Raw genomic sequence first — 211 nt, 5'->3', positions numbered from 1 at the left:
CCCACTGCCAGGGCTGCTCTTGGAGGCAGGGAGGACAACGAGCATCTCCTCAAGTCACCATCCCTCCCGATCCCAGCTGCCTCGTGGCAAAGAAATGCCCCAAAACACCTCCACAGGACAGACAGCAAGGAAAAAAACCACCAGCAAACCACGCTGCAGGCACGACGGTGCTCCAGGGACGCCCCTCGGGTGGGGGGACACGCTCCAGCTC

This window comes from Merops nubicus, unplaced genomic scaffold, assembly GCF_000691845.1.
Source record: "Merops nubicus isolate BGI_N331 unplaced genomic scaffold, ASM69184v1 scaffold29878, whole genome shotgun sequence".
NCBI lineage: Eukaryota > Metazoa > Chordata > Aves > Coraciiformes > Meropidae > Merops > Merops nubicus.
This window is presented reverse-complemented; position numbering follows the sequence as displayed.